This window comes from Dendrobates tinctorius, unplaced genomic scaffold (assembly GCF_039654945.1).
Source record: "Dendrobates tinctorius isolate UK_male_01 unplaced genomic scaffold, ASM3965494v1 ptg000334l, whole genome shotgun sequence".
Classification (NCBI taxonomy): domain Eukaryota; kingdom Metazoa; phylum Chordata; class Amphibia; order Anura; family Dendrobatidae; genus Dendrobates; species Dendrobates tinctorius.
Genome location: NW_027362000.1, coordinates 138,716 through 161,252, shown reverse-complemented (window position 1 = coordinate 161,252; position 22,537 = coordinate 138,716). Strand labels below are relative to the sequence as shown.

The 22,537-nt window shown below is 46.7% G+C and overlaps 1 protein-coding gene across 1 annotated transcript in view; it reads left to right on the top strand.

The window, feature by feature from the left end:
• Window positions 1–226: 226 nt before the first annotated feature.
• FGFRL1 (fibroblast growth factor receptor like 1) overlaps window positions 227–22,537 on the top strand; it is a gene marked incomplete at its 3' end in the record, with an annotated part of 160,927 nt that continues 138,616 nt past the window's right edge. Inside the window, exons 1-2 of the mRNA XM_073562062.1 lie at window positions 227–441; window positions 8,484–8,580. The remainder of the gene's footprint in view (window positions 442–8,483; window positions 8,581–22,537) is intronic.

Sequence of the window (22,537 nt, the reverse complement as noted above, 5' to 3'; positions counted from 1 at the left end):
TCCTCGGTGAGCTGTGCCGGCTCCTGCCCGGGGTCCTCCCGCTGTGTGCGCCGCTGCTCGCTGATGGGGGCCCGGTCGCCTCTTCCCCGGGGATCGCTTTACCTTTACGCTAACATTCACACACAACCGAGTAAGCGCGCTAGGGGTTAAAACTCCAGACACATTTATTGGCTGAGAAGGAGAGCGGTCTACGCCGATTGGCTGAAAGTTTTGAGGTGGGCGGGGCTTGTGTCCTTGCCCTGCGGTCCCTGGAATCACAAAGCCTGCGGGGAGCGCACAGCACGGAGCGGGGGTCCAGGGGCTCTGTGTGACCGGGGCAGCACAGCGGGGAGGAGAGGACCGGAGCCGGGGAGGAGGCTGCTGCTCCGCACCGCCAGGATATACCGGGGATATTACTGCACGGAGGAGGTGGAGAGCCCGCACTGCACGGACTGCCCGGAGGTGGGTGATCGGCGGCGGCAGCAGCAGCAGCAGCGCTCACATACACCGCACCATCCATCCATCACCATGTGCTCCAGCATCTGACGGAGACAGTGACCGGCAGCACCGAGACGACAGGCTGCAGACCTCTACACAGGGCACCTACCCCGGAATACAGCCACCTCTACACAGGGCACCTACCCCGGAATACAGCCACCTCTACACAGGGCACCTACCCCGTAATACAGCCACCTCTACACAGGGCACCTACCCCGGAATACAGCCACCTCTACACAGGGCACCTACCCCGGAATACAGCCACCTCTACACAGGGCACCTACCCCAGAATACAGCCACCTCTACACAGGGCACCTACCCCGGAATACAGCCACCTCTACACAGGGCACCTACCCCAGAATACAGCCACCTCTACACAGGGCACCTACCCCGGAATACAGCCACCTCTACACAGGGCACCTACCCCAGAATACAGCCACCTCTACACAGGGCACCTACCCCGGAATACAGCCACCTCTACACAGGGCACCTACCCCGGAATACAGCCACCTCTACACAGGGCACCTACCCCAGAATACAGCCACCTCTACACAGGGCACCTACCCCAGAATACAGCCACCTCTACACAGGGCACCTACCCCAGAATACAGCCACCTCTACACAGGGCACCTACCCCGGAATACAGCCACCTCTACACAGGGCACCTACCCCGGAATACAGCCACCTCTACACAGGGCACCTACCCCGGAATACAGCCACCTCTACACAGGGCACCTACCCCGGAATACAGCCACCTCTACACAGGGCACCTACCCCAGAATACAGCCACCTCTACACAGGGCACCTACCCCAGAATACAGCCACCTCTACACAGGGCACCTACCCCGTAATACAGCCACCTCTACACAGGGCACCTACCCCGGAATACAGCCACCTCTACACAGGGCACCTACCCCGGAATACAGCCACCTCTACACAGGGCACCTACCCCAGAATACAGCCACCTCTACACAGGGCACCTACCCCGGAATACAGCCACCTCTACACAGGGCACCTACCCCGGAATACAGCCACCTCTACACAGGGCACCTACCCCGGAATACAACCACCTCTACACAGGGCACCTACCCCGGAATACAGCCGCCTCTACACAGGGCACCTACCCCGGAATACAGCCACCTCTACACAGGGCACCTACCCCGGAATACAGCCACCTCTACACAGGGCACCTACCCCGGAATACAGCCACCTCTACACAGGGCACCTACCCCAGAATACAGCCACCTCTACACAGGGCACCTACCCCGGAATACAGCCACCTCTACACAGGGCACCTACCCCGGAATACAGCCACCTCTACACAGGGCACCTACCCCAGAATACAGCCACCTCTACACAGGGCACCTACCCCGGAATACAGCCACCTCTACACAGGGCACCTACCCCGGAATACAGCCACCTCTACACAGGGCACCTACCCCGGAATACAGCCACCTCTACACAGGGCACCTACCCCAGAATACAGCCACCTCTACACAGGGCACCTACCCCAGAATACAGCCACCTCTACACAGGGCACCTACCCCGGAATACAGCCACCTCTACACAGGGCACCTACCCCAGAATACAGCCACCTCTACACAGGGCACCTACCCCAGAATACAGCCACCTCTACACAGGGCACCTACCCCAGAATACAGCCACCTCTACACAGGGCACCTACCCCGGAATACAGCCACCTCTACACAGGGCACCTACCCCGGAATACAGCCACCTCTACACAGGGCACCTACCCCGGAATACAGCCACCTCTACACAGGGCACCTACCCCGGAATACAGCCACCTCTACACAGGGCACCTACCCCGGAATACCGCCACCTCTACACAGGGCACCTACCCCGTAATACAGCCACCTCTACACAGGGCACCTACCCCGGAATACAGCCACCTCTACACAGGGCACCTACCCCGGAATACAGCCACCTCTACACAGGGCACCTACCCCGGAATACAGCCACCTCTACACAGGGCACCTACCCCGGAATACAGCCACCTCTACACAGGGCACCTACCCCGGAATACAGCCACCTCTACACAGGGCACCTACCCCGGAATACAGCCACCTCTACACAGGGCACCTACCCCGGAATACAGCCACCTCTACACAGGGCACCTACCCCGGAATACAGCCACCTCTACACAGGGCACCTACCCCGGAATACAGCCACCTCTACACAGGGCACCTACCCCGGAATACAGCCACCTCTACACAGGGCACCTACCCCGGAATACAGCCACCTCTACACAGGGCACCTACCCCAGAATACAGCCACCTCTACACAGGGCACCTACCCCGGAATACAGCCACCTACCTCAGAATACAGCCACCTATACACAGGGCACTATATGTCACCTACCCCAGAATGCAGCCACCTATGCACAGGGCACCTACCCCAGAATACAGCCACCTATACACAGGGCACTATATGTCACCTACCCCAGAATACCGCCACCTATGCACAGGGCACTATATGTCACCTACCCCAGAATACCGCCACCTATGCACAGGTCACTATATGTCACCTACCCCAGAATACAGCCACCTATACACAGGTCACTATATGTCACCTACCCCAGAATACAGCCACCTATACACAGGGCACTATATGTCACCTACCCCAGAATACCGCCACCTATGCACAGGGCACTATATGTCACCTACCCCAAAATACCGCCACCTATACACAACTTCTCAACCTGTAGTCTTCCACACTTCATAGAATAAGACACAAGAACAACCACTTGCATAGAAATTGACTTATTAACTCAAAATCCCAAATAAGACAAGCAATTAATCCTTATAAATCATATAGTATCTAATGAAAATAGCCATTAATCTATAGAATAAAGCTTTAGCAGCAGCTGCGGCAGTGAATCCATAGAATGCCCATATACCATGGGATAAAACATAAGAATGACCACTAACCGAGAAAATGCCATATTAGCCACAGAGTACCCTAAGAGAACAACCACTAAACTACAGAACCCCATAAAACCTGTAATATCCTGTAACCATGTGCAGTTCCATATGGTTATAATATCCCATAAGGATTACCACTAACCCATAAGGTGCCATATAAAATATTATAATATCCCCTACGAGTAACCTGTAACCCATACAGGACCCTATAAGAATTACATCTAACCAATACAGTGCCATATAACACTTTTAATATCCCAAGAAGAGTCGCTAACCCATACAGTGTGTTACACCCCATAGAAAATTACATTGAACCTATAAAGTTCCCTAGACCCAACCACTACCCCACACAGTGTGCTCTACCCTATAGATTGTCATATGCTCCATATGGATAACCAGTAGCCCGTGTGTAAAGCCTATAGTAATGCTTTATGGTGCATGTGAGATGTTTCCTCTGTGGACATCTGTTACCATGTGCCGGTCTTCATGTATGTAAAGATTTAACCTGTTATATACAAGGGTGTATTATATATACTCTCCATCTGTGTATGCAACCCATCATCTGTGTGGTGCTTTGTACATACAAAACATAGAGTGCCCTATACGGGCAGCCCGTATGCAGGTGGCCTGTACGCGGGTGTCCCGTCCTCAGGCAGCCCGTGTGCAGGTGCCCCATACCCTGTGCGCAGGTGTCCCGTCCTCAGGCAGCCCGTGCGCAGGTGCCCCGTACCCTGTGCGCAGGTGTCCCGTCCTTAGGCAGCCCGTGTACAGGTGCCCCGTCCTCAGGTGTCCCGTCCTCAGGCAGCCCGTACGCAGGTGCTCCGTACCCTGTGCGCAGGTGTCCCGTCCTCAGGCAGCCCGTACGCAGGTGCTCCGTACCCTGTGCGCAGGTGTCCCGTCCTCAGGCAGCCCGTACGCAGGTGCTCCGTACCCTGTGCGCAGGTGTCCCGTCCTCAGGCAGCCCGTACGCAGGTGCTCCGTACCCTGTGCGCAGGTGTCCCGTCCTCAGGCAGCCCGTACGCAGGTGCTCCGTGTCCCGTCCTCAGGTGTCCCGTCCTCAGGTGTCCCGTCCTCAGGTGTCCCGTCCTCAGGTGTTCCGTACCCTGTGCACAGGTGTCCCGTCCTCAGGTGTCCCATCCTCAGGCAGCCCGTACGCAGGTGCTCCGTACCCTGTGCACAGGTGTCCCGTCCTCAGGTGTCCCGTCCTCAGGTGTCCCGTCCTCAGGTGTCCCGTCCTCAGGTGTCCCGTCCTCAGGTGTCCCGTCCTCAGGCGTCCCGTACGCAGGTGCTCCGTACCTTGTCCTCAGGTGTCCCGTCCTCAGGCAGCCCGTCCTCAGGCAGCCCGTACGCAGGTGCTCCGTACCCTGTGCGCAGGTGTCCCGTCCTCAGGCAGCCCGTACGCAGGTGCTCCGTGCCCTGTGCGCAGGTGTCCCGTCCGCAGGTGTCCCGTCCGCAGGTGTCCCGTCCGCAGGTGTCCCGTCCTCAGGCAGCCCGTACGCAGGTGCTCCGTACCCTGTGCACAGGTGTCCCGTCCTCAGGTGTCCCGTCCTCAGGCAGCCCGTAAGCAGGTGCTCCGTACCCTGTGCACAGGTGTCCCATCCTCAGGTGTCCCGTCCTCAGGCAGCCCGTACGCAGGTGCTCCGTACCTTGTCCTCAGGTGTCCCGTCCTCAGGCAGCCCGTCCTCAGGCAGCCCGTACGCAGGTGCTCCGTACCCTGTGCACAGGTGTCCCGTCCTCAGGTGTCCCGTCCTCAGGTGCCCCGTACCCTGTGCGCAGGTGTCCCGTCCTCAGGTGCCCCGTACCCTGTGCGCAGGTGCCCCGTACGCAGGCAGCCCGTATGCAGGTGCCCCGTACGCAGGCAGCCCGTATGCAGGTGCCCCGTACGCAGGCAGCCCATATGCAGGTGCCCCGTACGCAGGCAGCCCATATGCAGGTGCCCCATAAAGGCAGCCTATAACGTACAGTGCTACCTGTATAGCCAGGTGTTATGTACCCCATAGAATTCCTATAAAGCGCGCTGCACTGTACATACTTCAAAGGCAATCTTTACAGCATGTAATAAGTGACGGCGGCCATATATCTTCCCTCTGGCACCCGTGTGACTGCACGCAGCAGAGCCTGTGGCCCCCGTCTGACTGTAAAGATGGAATGACTCCCGCGCCTTCTTTGGCGAAGCTGTAATTACGTATTATGTCCGGGGACGGTGTCTCAGACCCAACCACTACCCCACACAGTGTGCTCTACCCTATAGATTGTCATATGCTCCATATGGATAACCAGTAGCCCGTGTGTAAAGCCTATAGTAATGCTTTATGGTGCATGTGAGATGTTTCCTCTGTGGACATCTGTTACCATGTGCCGGTCTTCATGTATGTAAAGATTTAACCTGTTATATACAAGGGTGTATTATATATACTCCATCTGTGTATGCAACCCATCATCTGTGTGGTGCTTTGTACATACAAAACATAGAGTGCCCTATACGGGCAGCCCGTACGCAGGTGCTCCGTACCCTGTGCACAGGTGTCCCATCCTCAGGTGTCCCGTCCTCAGGCAGCCCGTACGCAGGTGCTCCGTACCTTGTCCTCAGGCAGCCCGTACGCAGGTGCTCCGTACCCTGTGCACAGGTGTCCCGTCCTCAGGTGTCCCGTCCTCAGGTGCTCCGTACCCTGTGCGCAGGTGTCCCGTCCTCAGGTGCCCCGTACCCTGTGCGCAGGTGTCCCGTCCTCAGGCAGCCCGTACGCAGGTGCCCCGTACGCAGGCAGCCAATGCCCAGGTGCCCCGTACGCAGGCAGCCCATATGCAGGTGCCCCGTACGCAGGCAGCCCATATGCAGGTGCCCCATAAAGGCAGCCTATAACGTACAGTGCTACCTGTATAGCCAGGTGTTATGTACCCCATAGAATTCCTATAAAGCGCGCTGCACTGTACATACTTCAAAGGCAATCTTTACAGCATGTAATAAGTGACGGCGGCCATATATCTTCCCTCTGGCACCCGTGTGACTGCACGCAGCAGAGCCTGTGGCCCCCGTCTGACTGTAAAGATGGAATGACTCCCGCGCCTTCTTTGGCGAAGCTGTAATTACGTATTATGTCCGGGGACGGTGTCTCAGTATTGAATCTGTTAGGTCAGAACAGTTTGCTGTATCTTTTTGTGCCAGATTATCAGAACATCGGATTATTGGAACTATAAACAGGTTGGTTTCTGATGGTGTTTTTATTGTGTCTGAGTACAGAGTTCTCGGGGGCATTTTTAGGGTCTGAATTTGGTTTTAAGAGTCCGGGACTCTTTATGCCTTTTTAACGGTTGTATGTCTGCAGTAGCTTTTTCCCGTATGGAATCTGCAGAACTTCTTTTCTGTGGCGCAGATGAAAATGTGAGCAGGGTTTTACAGAAACCCCTCTCTTGCATGGGATACGGATCATCATCTAATCAGACGTTGATTTTGGTGGACGCAAGTTTGGCGCCTACGAACAGGACCTATTACTCCAGTATAAATCAGTCCGAAAATAGATCCTTTTTTTTTCCTCCCCCGTGAGTCGCTTATATTTACTTAAACCTCCCGGAATTTGATATTTTGACTAAGAAACGCGTCTGAGCGCGATACACAAATGCCCCTGTGTTCACCAGGAGCCCCCCGGCCCGGACTTCACCCACTGAATGCAGCTTTTCATCCTCAACCCATCAACGTGACTGCACCTTATATAGGGAGTCGAGCACTGGGCCGGTATAGACCGCGGGATTAACCCCTTAGGCTCTTGTGTATTTTGGCTTACAAGGGGTTAAGATCCCCCTCCGCTGCCTTTTTTTTTTGCTAAATTTGTCTTCCAGATTGTAGGTGTAATTATTTAACTTGTTGGAATCAATACAAGGATTGTTGTGTGTCCCCAGGGTGGGAAGCGTTTACAAGAGCCAGGAATTTTGACACTGTTTAGAGAGTGAGAGTTTAGCAGTGTACTTGGCTGCAATTAATGTGCACCTCTGGGCTGTTTGTGCAACGCGTTTGTAAGTCGAGACGCCCTTTGACACGCGCATCGTAGGGTGCATCGGTGGAGACGGTGGCGTGGTCGCATGTGCGGACTGGGGGGGTGTTTAGATTGCAAGCATTTGTGGCCAGGGCGATGTCATCAGTAATAATTAATTAAAAAAAAAAAACCAAAAAAAGATTATAAGTGCTGCTAATAGGAGGAAGAATAACCGCACCCTCAAAAGGATTTTCAGAAATTGAGTGTCAGCTCTTGGAATCACCATTAATGCAGAAAAAAAAAAGCAACGAAAACGAATAATACGAGAAGATTGTCAATAATAGTTTGCGGTATAATTGAAGCGCTTTTACCATGTTTTTGGAAACGAAAACCGCTTGTATTATTATTATTACTACACCCGTGTACGAAAAGGATATTGTTTAGTCATTCCATCACCTAGATTGTAAGCTCTTGGGTTTAGAGATAAGGTATTTCCTCTTAACTAGTAGCTGATTTTTGTCCACCCTATAGTCCCATGCCTCAGGAACAAAAAAATGCTTTTTATTTTATTTTGTACTTTTTTTGCTATGTTGTACAGCACTACAGGTTATGGCGGCGCTATGTTAATATTATTATTAATTAATAGTATTAATACTAAGAGTTGGTCATTAGGATTCTGTATTTAGTGTGGTTAGTTTACTGACTATTGGTTCATTTTTTGGCATGTAGCTTGTAATTACAAGTGTTTTATGCACTTTTGTACATTATAGGGTCCTAGAAATTGCATTTTTTTTTTTTTTTTTGTATACAGTATATACTCGAGTATAAGCCGAGAGGGGGGGGACTTTCAGCCCCAAAAAAACAGGCTGAAAATCTCGGCTTATACTCGAGAATATACGGTAATTCCAGTGGGTTTTTTTTTTTTGTTAATTATTTTACAAAGATAATTTTTTTTTTTTTAAATAAGATTGAAGACCTGTAACTGGAAAATATTTATTTTTATTTCATATTATTAAATTGAATATTTTAAATTATTTAATTTTATTAAATATGGGAAATATTTAATTCTATTTTTTATTTTTTTTTAATATTTTAGGCATTTGAAAGATTTTTTTCCACCAGCGCTCCCAACATGGAATTCCAGTTTACTTTCCTTATTGTTGGACTTATTGCATTTTGCGACTCCGCGAGAGGTAAGATTGATGGCTGTAGATATGTCGGGCGTAATGCATGAGAAAAAAAAAAAAACGGACCGGTAGAGAGTGTCAACTTCTAACAGCCAATCAGATGGCAGCATTTATTCTTCCGTTGCTGGTTAAAAAAAAAAGTACGTTGATCGGTCACTATAGGTCTGTAGACGATATTTGCATATTTGTCTGCATATGGGTTTACTTTGACTACCAATGAGCTTTATTTCTGGTGGTTTCCTTTAAAAATATTTGCGACACTTTTGGGGTTTTGTTTGAGTCTTGTTCTTTGCTTTGAGTCTAAGTTTTGGTAAAGTCACATTTGTCATGTGTAAAACAATGAAAAAAAATCCCAATTTTCGATATTGCCTTGAGATTAGTGATATATTTTTTTTTTTTTTTTTTTTTTTTTTTTTTTTTTTATTCTGAATGTTTTTGTTCACTGACAGCAGGCGGAGATCCTAAAAAAAATAAAAATCAAGTTGGATGACTTCTTGTTATGTGATGAATGAGTTTTTCAAGCAGAAAGGAGGAGTTTATGGTATTCCTTTTTAGCTTTCCTGACAAAGTTTTTAAAAAGTTTTTTTTTTTTTTTAAGTTCTTGTTTTTTTTTGGGGGGGTGTGCATTCTATCCAGTAACTGCCTTAAAAGTCGCTTAAAAAAATATTGAAACAGTAATTCTTTTCATTGTAATGGTAATTCACTTTGTCATTCTTAGGAGTTTTTTTTAAAACATTTTTTCCCAAAAAAATGATAAAGAAAAGTGAAAACCTAGGAGAGCAGCTGGAATAAAATAAGGGCAAAAAAACCGGACACTTATGACCTTGTAAGTTTTAATGGGACGTCATCATTATTGGAAATTGTTGCATAAACAGTAATAAAAAAACAAACAAAAATGAGTAGCTGTTAGGAAATGTTATCACTTGTGATTACAGAAATGCCCCTTTTAAATGGGTCTTTAAGCCGTAAAGATGGTAGAAGATAATGGTCCCACTAATGGATGCATCAGAAGGAGCTTTTAATCCCCTTTTGCTTTTCCTGAGGGAAAAGCAAACAAACAATCTCGTCCCCCCCCCAAGTGTGAATTGTGACGGCTCCTGTGGTGCGGCACCTTTGTTATCACTGTGGCAGGATAACGGCAGCTGCTGAAGAGATCACTTGGTTATCATGGAGGAAGCCAGACACTAAGTGCTTTATGACCTTTTATGAGAGTAGATTGTAGGTTTTTGGGATGTGATAATGGCTGATCCCATATACAGAAGTTTCTGTACAGAGGCAGATGAGTTTTGAGTCAGGACACCGGCGGTCGGTCCGGACAGACCGTCATTCACGCACACGGTGATCCGCTCAATTTCTGCTCTAAAAGTTAGTGATGAGCGCGCATGCTCGGATAAGATGTCATCCGGCCATGGTCAGGTGCTAACCGAGTGTGTTTGGTGTGCTCAGGGAAAAATGCTTGAGTCGCCACGGCTGTTTGACAGGCACAGCACGTGCAGGGTTTACCTAACAAACGTGTGTTGGGGCTGTGGAGTCGGTAAGTCAAACCTCCGACTCAGACTCCGCAATTTCCATGACTCTATGACTCTCGACTCCACAGCCCCGGAACAGATGCGCGACATGCAGCTGTGGGGACTCGAAACGTATTTTTTGGGCAAGCTGAAAATACTTGATTAGGACACGAGCATCCTCAGTTGACGCCTTAGCTGAGCATGCTCGCTGCTCAGTAGTGCTTGGATATGCTCCCAGTATCGCGGGTGCTCGAGTGACATGTTTGGGTCCCAGTGTTTTGCGGCTGTTAGACAGCCATAAAACATGCGGCGATTGCCCGTGTATGTCAGGCAATCCACTCATGTTTTGTGGTTGTCTAACAGCCGCGAAACATGCGTCCCTGGGAACTTGAACATGTCACTCGAGCCCCCGCAATACTTGGTGTATACCCTAGCAAACTCAAATAAAGATTACTTGCGCTCATCACCAGTTTTTGGAGTGGAAACTCCAAGGGGGCAATTCATCAAAGGTTCTCAGAAGATTTCTATCGAAAAGTTTTGAAATGTCATAAAAAAAAAAATGCAACTCCATTCTTGCCCCAGCTTCGGCAAAGTGGTGTGTGGCGACCCCCCCCCCCCCCCCCCCGCTAGTCAAATTTATGGCGAATGTTGGGGTCCACTACTCCACAAATCTTACACCAGCAGAGTCAGCAGTGAGATTTTTGGTGAGGCGCACATAGCGGTGCACGCCACTACGTGTCGTCTCGACTGATTCATTAAGGCTATGTGCACACGCTGCGGATTCACCTGCAGGTTTTTCCGCGCGGATCCGCAGGTAAAGTGACCTGTGGTTTCACACCTCTATGTTAAAGGTGTGAAACCGCTGCGGAATCCGCTCAAACAATTGACATGATGCGGTTTGTAAACCGCAGAAAAAAACGCAGCGTGAGCACAGCGGATTTGAAATGCCATAGGCTAACAAGGTACTGAATCATAGAATCGTAGAGTTGGAAGGGACCTCCTGGGCCATCTGGTCCAACCCCCTGCTCAAAGCAGGATTCGCTAAATCATCCTAGTCAGATGTCTGTCCAGCCTCTGAAGACTTCCATTGAAGGCGAACTCACCACTTCTCGTGGCAGCCTGTTCCACTCATTGATCACTCTGTCAAAAAGTTTTTTCTAATATCTAATCTGTGTCTCCACCCATTCAGCTTCATCCCATTGCTTCTAGTCTTTCCTTGTGCAAATGAGAATAAAGTTGATCCTTCTACAATGTGACAGCCCTTGAGATATTTGTAGACAGCTATTAAGTCTCCTCTCAGTCTTCTCTTTTGCAAACTAAACATTCCCAAATCATGCAACCTTTCCTCATAAGACAGGGTTTGCAGACCGGTCACCATTCTGGTCGCTCTTTTCTGAACTTGCTCCAGTTTGTTGATGTCTTTTTTAAAATGTGGTGCCCAAAACTGGACACAATATTCCAGATGAGGTCTGACCAAAGAGTAGTAGAGGGAAATAATGACTTCACATGATCTAGACCAGTGGTCCCCAACCTTTTTTGCACCAGGGACCGGTTTCAAGCAAGACCATTCTTCCATGGCCCGGCAGGGCGGGGATGGAGGTGTGGCAGGGGCGGGGCTTTGGTTATAAGGGGGCGGGGCTATGGACGCGGTTGTAGTGTAGCAGTGCATACTTATAATTAAATAACATTTATAATGTGACTCAACTCACCATAGGTTTTGAATAAGTGCTCCATCACTCCCTTCTCCCCATCATTGCCTTCACCCCATCACTCCCCTCTCCCCATCATTGTCTTCACCCCATCACTGCCATCTCTCCATCATTGCCTTCACCCCATCACTCCCTTCTCCCCATCATTGCCTTCACCCCATCACTCCCTTCTCCCCATCATTGTCTTCACCCCATCACTCCCCTCTCCCCATCATTGCCTTCACCCCATCACTGCCATCTCTTCATCATTGCCTTCACCCCATCACTGCTGTCTCCCCATCATTGCCTTCACCCCATCACTCCCCTCTCCCCATCATTGTCTTCACCCCATCACTCCCCTCTCCCCATCATTGCCTTCACCCCATCACTGCCATCTCTTCATCATTGCCTTCACCCCATCACTCCCTTCTCCCCATCATTGCCTTCACCCCATCACTCCCTTCTCTCCATCATTGCCTTCACCCCATCACTCCCCTCTCTCCATCATTGCCTTCACCCCATCACTCCCCTCTCCCCATCATTGCCTTCACCCCATCACTCCCCTCTCCCCATCATTGCCTGCACCCCATCACGGTCTTCTCCTCATGTCCCCATCTCCTCCAGGGCCAGGCTACACAAACACAGACAGACAGACAGACAGACAGACAGACAGACAGACAGACAGACAGACAGACACATTATACATATACACACAGACACCACCTCTCACCTGGCCGCCGCCCGCGTTTCCTCGCTCTGACACAGCAGCGGCCGCGCTCCTCTCTGTGTCAGTCAGAGACAGGAAGCGCAGGCGGCGGCCAGGAAGCTGGACGGGTCCTTGCAGCTCCGCTCCTGCTATTCCCTCTTGCAGGCAGCGGAGCTGCTTGGATTGCTCCCTGGCCGCCGCTACACACGCCGCTAAGAACTGCTGCGCACCGCCCCAGCCCCCGCTACGCCACTGACCGCCCCTGGCTCCCCTTGTGTCCGCGGACCATCAAGGGCACTGCAGCGGCCCGGTGCTGGGCCGCGGACTGGCGGTTGGGGACCCCTGATCTAGACTGTATGCTTCTGTTAATACATCCTAGAATTGCATTTGCCTTTTTTGCTGCTGCATCACACTGTTGACTCATATTCAGTCTGTGATCTATTAGTATACCATGTATACTAATGTACTGTACCATGTCTGCGGAACTGCTGCGTTTCCGCAGGGCCAAAACCGCTGCGGAAACGCAGCAGAATCCGCAACGTGTGCACATAGCCTTAGCCGGCAATTTTTTGAAAAAAAACGGATCCGGCAATGGATGCCGCCGGATTCTTTTTTTTCTCATAGACTTGTATTTTAGAGACGGATGGCCTCACGTTTCATCCGTCGTTTGCCGCATCCGTCGGAAATTTTGTGTCCGGCGGCCGGAGATGACGGACAAAGTAACGTTTTTTGTCTCCATCGAAAAGTCGGACAGCAACGGATCCGGCGCCGTCCGTCGTTTGCTAGAATGGAAGCCTATGGTCGCCGGATTCGTCGCTGTCCGTCAAATGACGGAATCCAGCGACGGATTCCGTTTTTTTTTTAACTGCGCATGCTCCAATTATTACCAGGTAGGGCAGTCGGATCCGATGAAAAAACAGAACCGTCGCATCAGTTTTTCACAATCTGCGACGGATCCGTCGAGCCGATGGATTGTGACTAACGCCAAAAAGCTGATATGTGAAAGGGGCCTTGAGGCATGTGCTTCTTAATGAATCAGGAGCGTCCGCTCCATCATGCCATTGAAAGCAATGGGTGATGGAAAAAAAAAATGCTGATAAAATGCTGCAAAAAGGTATCAGGTTTTGCAGTGTTTTTAATGGGGGGAAAAAAAAGCAAGTACATCATTATATGAAGCCCATTTTTTTTGGTGATTTTTGCCAGGTTTGCCATCTTGCCTTGATCACCTGAGATGGCATTTGGGATTAGTACAGTTCAGTTAAATTAGAGATGCGTACAAAGTAAACATTGGCCAACAAAGGTGTGAGATTGAATAATGCCTGTGGCTGATCGAGGTGTGAGATTGGACATAGCTGTGGCTGACCAAGGTGTGAGATTGGACATTGCTGGTGGCTGATTGAGGTGAGATTGGACAATGCCTGTGGCTGATCGAGGTGTGAGATTGGACATAGCTGGTGGCTGACCAAGGTGTGAGATTGGACATTGCTGGTGGCTGAGGTGAGATTGGACAATGCCTGTGGCTGATCGAGGTGTGAGATTAGACATTGCTGGTGGCTGACCAAGGTGTGAGATTGGACATTGCTGGTGGCTGATTGAGGTGAGATTGGACATTGCTGGTGGCTGATTGAGGTGAGATTGGACATTGCTGGTGGCTGATTGAGGTGAGATTGGACATTGCTGGTGGCTGATTGAGGTGAGATTGGACATTGGTGGCTGATTGAGGTGAGATTGGACATTGCTGGTGGCTGATTGAGGTGAGATTGGACATTGCTGGTGGCTGATTGAGGTGAGATTGGACATTGCTGGTGGCTGATTGAGGTGAGATTGGACAATGCCTGTGGCTGATCGAGGTGTGAGATTGGACAATGCTGGTGGCTGACTGAGGTGTGAGATTGGTCAGCCATTGAGTTGCTCAGGTGTTGTCCAAAGTGTGAAAGTTAAACAGTGTCCTACAGACTCGATGCACTGCTAGTGTCTAAAGGGCATGTCACACTAAGCGATATCGCTAGCAATATCGCTATAACTTGTGACGTTATAGCGATATTGCTAGCGATATCGCGGTGTCTGATACTTACCTACGACCCGCTCCCCCGCTGGTTATCGCTGATCGCGCGAGAACGTCCTGGACCGTTTCTCGTCGTCAGCTTCCTGCTGTGACGACGAGCGACACGTGGAGCCGGGCGGGAGGACGCAGGATCGCTGTGTCTGACAGGTAAGTAGCGATCCCCGTCTCCAGCGATCTCGCTGGTGAGATCTGCCTGTGTGGCAGCTCACCGCGTCATATCGCTGGTCGGGATCGCTGGTACATCGCCAAGTGTGACAGTACCTTTTAGGTATTTTATTCCAGACCAATTCCCCTCCCTCATCTGTTACATTTGTATGTGTATTTTTTTGCATGAACATATGTCTGGTATTGGTGACCTGTGTTCATGCTTCTGTGGTGGAAGCAAAGCTAAACTTTGGGATTCTGAAAAACACAGGAAAAAACATAGCAAAAACCGCACCAAAACGTGTGTTTTTGATGCAGCTTCTTTTCCGCTAACAAGTCCAGGTTTTGCTGCAGAAAAAAAAACCACAGCAATAATGCGTAGTGTGAACTTAGCCTTTTAGGCTAGTTTCACACTTGCTTTTTTTTGCAGCGCGTTTTTCCCGCAAAAAAACGCATTGAAAAAACGCATACAAAAGCATACAACTGCTGCGTTTTTTTTCAAGCATTTTTATGAGCATGCATGAGAAAAACGCAGCGTTTTTATGCGTTTTTATGCGTTTTTATGCGTTTTTGGTTTTTTCCAACATTAGGTGGCCCCTCACACTAACCCAAACCATGACTTTACTAACCCTAACCCTGACCCTAACCCTTAACCAAACCATACTTAACCCTAACCCTGACCCTAACCCTTAACCAAACCATACTTAACCCTAACCCTTAACCAAACCATACTTAACCCTAACCCAAACCCTAACTGACCTTAACCCTGACCCTGACCCTGACCCTTAACCAAACCATACTTAACCCTAACCCTGACCCTGACCCTAACCCTTAACCAAACCATACTTAACCCTAACCCTGACCCTAACCCTTAACCAAACCATACTTAACCCTAACCCTGACCCTAACCCTTAACCAAACCATACTTAACCCTAACCCTGACCCTAACCCTTAACCAAACCATACTTAACCCTAACCCCAACCCTAACCCTGACCCTAACCCTAACCCTAAACCCCCTTAACTAACCCTAACTCTAACCCAAACCCCTAAATTCCATGGTTAACAAAAAAAAAACGCATGTACAAAAAAACGCATACATGAGCATGCCAGTGCGCACGTATGCGCATCCATAGGCTATAATGGCCATTTTTAGCGCAAAACGTGCGCATACGTGCGCATGCGCTTTTTTGCAGGGCCAAAAAATGCAACATGCTGCGTCTGGAAAATACAAACGCACACCCCAAAAAAACGCAGCGCATGAAAATCGCATACGTGCGCTTACCAGCGCGCAGGTATGCGCACCCATGTTAAATATAGGGGAAAAAACGCATGCGCACGTATGCGTTTTTTTCCAGCGCAAAAAAACGCAAATGTGAAACCAGCCTTAGTTGTTGCTGCGCATTTGCTGCTTTTTTATTGTCTCTTGTGGATGCTGATAAAGTTTAGTGCCACCACATCTTCCTCTGGTTTTTTGCTATGTTTTTGCACTTATTGCTTTCTATGGGAGAAAAAAACGCTGCAAAAATGCTGAAAGTGACCCACTGCAGTATTCAAAAACGCAGCAGTTTTCCAATTCAATCAGGGAAAAGAAAACAAACAATGTGTGTGCATGAGATTTCTGAAATCTCATAGCTTTTGCTGGTACCTTAAAAAGCAGCTGAAAATTTCCTTAAAAAAACGCAGCAAAAACTGCAACGTGTGAACAAAGCGTAAAACAGATTCTGACATTGAAATGCAGTGGTTTTTGGTGCTGATTGGCTCTAAAAAAAAAAAAAAAAAAAAAAGTCTTTGAAACTTCTGTGTGAACCAAGCCTTAACGGATTACATCCCCCCCCCCCCCCCCCCCCCCCGTCTGAGTTTTTCGGTGTCGGGCCCCCTGCCCCCACCCGCTGTGTTGGCTTCCTCACAACCTGCACTTGATCCTTTAACGGGGTGGATCACTTAAGCGTAGAAAAGTGTGAAACTACACAGATTTCTAGTCAAAGCCGGAGAGGGAAGGGGGGATGGACGGGTGCAGGAATAGCACGCAGCACATCTGGCTTAATTTTCATGTTCCATTATTGCGCTGCAAATTTCTCCATAATTTGTATTTCATTTCCTGATCTGCGAGTTCTCGGTGAAGGCACTCCTCCTCCTGTCGGCCATGCTGGAATTCCTGTCGTTTTACACTCGTTCACATCTATCCACTTATGTAGCAGGTGTCGATAGCCCCGGGCTCGGCCGCTGGTGGTGCGCTACCTGTGCCGTCACTCCGTGCTGCCCCTAGCGGGTGTAATAATGAGGCCGGGGGCTTTCTGGATTACAGCAGTGACATATTTGTGCTAAGACCCCATCGCGGGAACATGGCGGCGCCTGGTACAGTAGTAATGTGACTTTACCTCAGGATGTCGCTCACAAAGGAGCTTTTGTTGGCTCGGTGGAACCTAGAATTTATTCAGTGAGCTCCTGTTTAAGTGTTTTTTTTTTTTTTGTTTTTTTTTCTGAGCAATATTTTTGAAGCCTGGGTGACACATGCTATTGGCTTCTTTTTTTTTTATTTATTTTTTAATAACTTTGTTCTCCTGTTGCTTCAAGAGCCCAAACATTCTATATTTTATACTTGTCATGGGGGAAAAAAGAATGGTGATGAGCAATGGTGGTCAGATTAGGTGTTATCTGAGCATGCTCAAATGCTATGTGCTGTGTTCGAGTCCCCGCAGTTGTTCGACAGATGCAATACATGCAGGGATTCCCTGTTGGTTAGGCAAATGTGACATGACATGCAGCCATGGGGTCTTGGGGTCTCGAACATATTTTTCGAGCACCTGGAAGACCTCGGTTAGCACCCGAGCATGCTCAGATAACACCTTATCCCAGTACGTTCGCTCATCACGAACGACGAGCCCTGAAAAACATGAAAATAAATACCAAGCATTGTGAAGTGGCGACAGTGAGATTATGGTTGGTGATGCCAAACTTTTTTAAAATTTTTTTATTTATGGTTACAAAAAGTTCAGAAATTAATTTAAAAAAATTGTTTTGTCGCCCTTTTTAATCTTTCTATTGATGGAGCCGTGTTACAGTTCTATTTTTTTGGTATGTACGATGTTTTGATGGCTTTTTGTTGCTTTGTTTGGCGGAAAAGTAGAATAGAAACCCTTCACCACTTCAGTTTTTATCATCCACTCCTGGTTTTGGTTTCCAAATACTGAGGTAAAAATACTGAATGTGTGAACGTGGCCTAAATCGTGCGCAGTGATCTGTCTTTGTTGCCCATAGCAACCAATCGGAGTGCAGCTTTCATTTCTTAAACAGCTCTGGTGAAATGAAAGCTTGGCTGCGATTGGTTGTTATGGGCAACAGAGACAGATCAATGCACACAATTAGGCCACGCTCACACGATCAGTAAATAAATATTATTCTTATTATATATACAATTCTATACATATTATTTTTATTATATAATTCTATATATTTATTGTATTATATAGTGTGTGTGTGTGTGTGTGTATATATATATATATATATATATATATATATATATATATATATATATATATATATATATATATATAATATATTTTTTTTTTTTTTTTTTTTTTTCTGATATATTAAAAATTATATAGTTATATAATAAAAATAATAAATATAATAAGAATAAAAAATATATATATAATAACTATAATTATTATTTTTCCTTCTTTAAACACAGAAGTAACAGCTTGTAGGAAATATATCGATCTGCTCATTGATCAATATTGGATCACTCGCTCTGTTAATTTGTTAATGGAAACTATTTTTAGAATATTTCAGAAATCCATTTATATATTTTTTTTTTTATTAATGAGACTTGGTCTGATGTTCTCTGTCATTAACATGCTGAAGACTTTTGCTCTTAGTTTTGTAAATACAGGCTCGGTGGCCATGATTACAGGCGGCTGACGCCAGGCGGTGTCGAGTGCGGTTAGGGAACCTCCGTCTATTCTGGAGCCGAGCTTTGGACGGGTGAATTGCCCAATACTCAACAAAGACAATATTGTGTTTTAATGTCATTTTGTGTTTTCCAAATCATTTAATCATACCCTCGGGGTATGTTCAGCCTGCGAATTTTTCCAGTGGTCAAAATATCCGTTTTTCAAGCAGAAGACACTTCAGGAATCGCTCCTTTAGTCTGTAGTGTGTGGTTTTTTTTTTTTGGTTTTTTTTTTTAGCATTTTTGGGCCATTTTTCAGTTTTTTTTTTTTTTTTTTTTAATCCAGTAAACAATGACATCATCTAGCGTATTTTGATGCAAAGACACTGACAAAATGCTCGTACTGATGCGTCATCCAGGCGCCATTGTTGCTTTCACAGTGTGAAGTATGGAGGATTTTCAGAGCAGAAACTACAAGGACGTCACATTAATTCTTTTCAACACTTGGCGTCCTTTTTTTTTTTTTTTTTTTTTTTTTTTCCCATAGAAATTAATAGGACCGTTCTTTAGATTGTTTTATCGTTTTTTCTCAGCCATTCTTATTTCAGAGCAGCTCCCCTCAAAAAATTGGCAAAGAAAGACAGTGTGAGCATACCTTATAATATGCCAAGCTGATCATCTGATCGAACCCCTCTAGTGGCTCTAGGACTTTACATTTCCTCTGTAGTGGCCACTAGAGGTGAAATGTAGTATTGCACTTTAAATAGCAGCTCGTGGAATATATGGATGGATTGGCTTCTATGTCTGTGAGATGTGAATGAAGAAAAATGTATCTGGTCACTGACCATCAGTACAAGAGCAGGGAAGGATATATGGAGCGCTGGGCCGCGGAGCTCACACTCTGCAGCAGTACGGCCAATATAGGGCAGATGTGTTGTGACACGAGCTAAGCCGCATCAGCCATAATTACAGCTTTCTCCATGGGTGGCGAGAACTTGCCCTCATTGTTCTGTGAGTGGAGTTTCTCAGAATGCCGGCGTACCCTGTAAGCGGTGCTGCTCCACTAGGTTATGGGGGTACTCCTGTAGGTACTGGTGAATCTCATAGGGGGGACTGGTACTGGTTACAGCTGAGGATTACAGGGGACAGATTTGGGTCTGTGCCCGGCCCCCTGCGCTGGTGACACCGGATATACAGAAGACGCTCTGTTCTGCAGCCTCCATAATCTTATAACCTGGCTCCTAGTATTCATTTTAGCAGCCGCTCAGGACCCCGGGGGTCACCGTGCGCTCCCCCAGCTCTGTAATGAGGGCACACAGGACTCAGGGAAAGCAGAGATTCTACTCCAAGAAACTAGATTTTTTTTTTCCCCTATTTAATAAATCATGCATCAAACATCTTTCTTTCTATCCTTCTTTGTTTCCATACATCACACTTTCTTTCTTTCATTTTCTTTCCATCCGTCGTACTTCTTTCTTTCTTCTCATCCGTCATACATTTTTATTTATTTATTTTTTTTCTTTCTTTCTTTCTTTCTTTCTTTCTTTCTTTCTTTCTTTCTTTCTTTCTTTCTTTCTTTCTTTCTTTCCATCCGTTGTACTTGTTTCTATCTTCTCATCCATCCATCGTACATCCTTCTTTCTTTCCTTCTTTCTTTCCTTCTTTCTTTCCTTCTTTCTTTCCTTCTTTCTTTCCTTCTTTCTTTCCTTCTTTCTTTCCTTCTTTCTTTCCTTCTTTCTTTCCTTCTTTCTTTCCTTCTTTCTTTCCTTCTTTCTTTCCTTCTTTCTGCCTTTCTATACGTCGTACTTCTTTCTTTCTTTGGCCGGGGTCACACTAACCTGCGCAAAATACGGTCCGTAGTTTACATGCGTAATACGGATGAATGACCCCTAAATAGTGCTCCGTATGTCATCCGTAATCAAGGTGCGGTCGCGTATTTTGCGCATGTCTGCATCCGTATGGCGAGATTTTCTCGCAGGCTTGCAAAATGGACATATAATGGAGCCCTATGACAGGGTTTCTAACAGAAACCAAAGAATAGATATAGACACATAGAATGCGCATATATATATATATATAATATGTATGTATGTATTTTATGTGTATATATCTATTCTTTCGTTTCTTTATTAAACCTGTCAGTGTGAGTTTACTGTATCGTGCACTGAATTGCCGGCTTTGCTAAAAGACACCGGGTGCGTATTTCTCGCAGGTCACACGTGTGGTCCGTGTGTAATGCGTATTTTTTGCGCTCCCATAGACTTGCATTGGCGTAGTACGGGCGTAGTACGCTGACAATCGCAGCATGCTGCGAGTGGCACAGAGCGTAGAATGCGGATGAGAAATATACGGCTGGTGCGAGGGACCCCATAGAGAATCATTGGTCCGTGTGTAATGTGTGCTTTTAGCGCCTCTCACTCGTCCGTATTCCTCGCCAGTGTGACCCCGGCCTTTCTGTTTTTGTTTGTCTTTCTTTCTGTCTTTCTTTCCATCGTACTTCTTTGTTTTTTTCTGTCTTTTTTTTTCATTCATCAAACTTCTTTCTTTCCATTCTATGTACTTTTTTCTTTCCATCATTCTTTCTCTTTCTTTCTGTCTTCTTTCTGTTTTTATCTTGCTTTTTATTTCTTTCTTTCCATCTGTCGTACTTCTTTCTTTCTTTCTTTCTTCTCATCCATCATACATCTTTATGTCTTTCCATCCATTGTACTTCTTTCCGTCTTTCTTTCTGTCTTTCTTTACCTACGTCGTACTTCTTCTTTCTTTTTCTTTCCATCCATCGTACTTTTCTTTCTTTCCGTCCGTCGTTTTCTTTCTTTTTCTTTCTTTCTTTCTTTCTTTCTTTCTTTCTTTCTTTCTTTCTTTCTTTCCATCTGTCGTACTTCTTTCTTTCTTTTTCTTTCCATCCTTCATACTTCTTTCTTTTCGTCTGCCTTCTTTCTTTTCCATGTGTCATACTTCTTTCTTTCTTTCTTTCTTTCCATCCGTTGTACTTCTTTCTTTCTTTCTTTCTTTCTTTTTTTCTTTCTTTCTTTCTTTCTTTTTTTCTTTCTTTACATCCATTGATCAAACTTTTTTCTCTTTTTCTTTCCATCCGTCATACTTCTTCTCATCCATAATATTTCTTGCCATCCTTCATACTTCTTTCTTTTCATCTGCCTTACATCTTTCTCTTTTCCATCCGTCGTACTTCTTTCTTTCTTTCCATCCATCCATCGTACTTCATTCTGTCTTTCTTTTTCTTTCCATCCGTCATATTTCTTTCTTCTCATCCATAATAATTATTTCTTTCCATCTGCCTTCTTTCTTTCTTTTCCATCAGTCGTACTTCTGTCTTTCTTTCCATCTGTCATGCTTCTTTGTTTCTTTCCATCCGTCATACTTCTTTCTTATCCATAATACTTCTTTCTTTCTTTCTTTCTTTCTTTCTTTCTTTCTTTCTTTCTTTCTTTCTTTCTTTCTTTCTTTCTTTCTTTCCATCCGTCATACTTACTTCTTTCTTATCCATAATACTTCTTTCTTTCTTTTCATCCGTCGTACTTTTTTCTTTTTCTTTCTTTCTTTTTCTTTCCATCCTTCATACTTTTCTTTTCGTCTGCCTTACTACTTTCTTTCTTTTCCATGCGTCGTACTTCTTTCTTTTCATCCTTCATACTTCTTTCTTTCTTTCCATCTGTTGTACTTCTTTTCTTCTTTCTTTCCATCCGTCGTACTTTCTTTCTTTCCATCCGTTATACTACTTTTTCTTTCCGTTCATCCATCGTACTTCTTTCTGTCTTTCTTTTTCTTTCCATCTGTCATACTTTTCTTTCTTTTCATCCGTTGTATTTTTCTTTCTTTCTTTTTCTTTTCCTTTTCTTTTTCTTTTTCTTTTTCCTTTCTTTTCTTTCTTTCCATCTGACCTATGTCTAGGCCCCCATACACTGACTAAAGCCGTCCTACCTGCAGATATTGCTGGG